Here is a 1,496-nt window from a genome sequence, read left to right as displayed (position 1 = left end):
TTATAATTTTCTCTTATCTTCTATAAAGAAAACAAGAATGACAGCTTCAAATAAAGAAATATTCAAATTAAAAAGAAATATTTGTAGTACTAAGCAGAAATTCATTCATATAAAGCTGGAAATATAATTCTTACATATAACAATCAGTAAGGGCAATTGTTGCACTAGAGGGTTATGTTTTACAACATTTAAAAGACTTCTGCTTGATGTTTATTTCCAGTTTGAGTGTTTGTTATAATGCAAATATTTTGAGAAAGAACACGCTTCATAACTCATTTATATTCTTTAATTTTGAGACAATAATGTACTCATTGTAAAATATGTCACAACTAAAGATAAAGACATTTTAATGTTTATAATTTCCAAGGAAAACTCAGGATTTATGCTATCAAGAGTTTACTATTTTGTTTCAATAAAATACATTTACATATAGAAGTTGAGATATCACTAAAATATTAATATCTATCTAGCTGTTAGAGTCCACATTAAATCCATTGTTGAATCTTGCTATGAAAACACATTAATTTAGGGTCCAACTATTATACAGTGGGTTATAAAATAGAGTAGGTTATAAAATCTGAATGTGAGCATGCAGAAGAGAGCTGTACAAATCACAATTAGAAAGCAAGGTTCAATTTGTCTATCGCAGAAAATAATGGAATAATAACTCAGACTGTGTAGGTTTCCACTATAAAGAAATAAAAAGAATTAGTTTCAACTGAAAGTAAAATGTGTAGATTTTGAAACATATTCTTCAGAAAATATTGCAGATGATGGCTCAAATATTAATAATTTAGTTAGCATTTTTTTAGTTCAGTTCAGTTGCTCAGTCGTGCCTGACTCTTTGCAACCCCGTGGACTGCAGTACACCAGACTTTCCTGTCTATTACCAACTTTTTATGAAATATACAAGGACTATTTTTGATCAAAGAAATTTATCTATGTAACACTTAAGGAACACTGGATTAAATACATTAACTGTGTGTGCTAAACTCATTGACTGGCCCTTGATAATCCTTTGATAATCCTTGATAATCCTTTCCCAAATCATATTCTCAAACAAATATAAGATTTTATTTTCCTTCAATATGTATTCAGAAAGATTTATTGATTAAATAGAAGAAAAAAAAATTATACAGTGTGTCGTTAGTGAATTACATCGACAGAACATTTGACTTAGGCCCAAGGCATGGCCTGAAGTAACTCATTAAATCTAGTGTGCTCACTATGATGCACCAGCGTAACTATTCTTAAGACTGCTTTGGGAAATGACATCACTGAAATCAATAGTAGTCGTGTAGGCAAAGCCTTATTCTCGTGGTATGATTTATTATAGATCCAATTATATTTACTCAGAGATTTGCTAGGGGCTAGTTGTATGTACTCCCAAATTGTAATTTGCTCAGAAAAGAAAGAGGTCGTGTTAACCATGACACATTTAAACAGGTGTGACCACATTTTTTGCTTCATTCAGTACAAGGTGCTATTTACTGATT

Source organism: Dama dama, chromosome 31, assembly GCF_033118175.1.
Source record: "Dama dama isolate Ldn47 chromosome 31, ASM3311817v1, whole genome shotgun sequence".
In the NCBI taxonomy this organism is placed as follows: Eukaryota; Metazoa; Chordata; class Mammalia; order Artiodactyla; family Cervidae; genus Dama; species Dama dama.
This window is presented reverse-complemented; position numbering follows the sequence as displayed.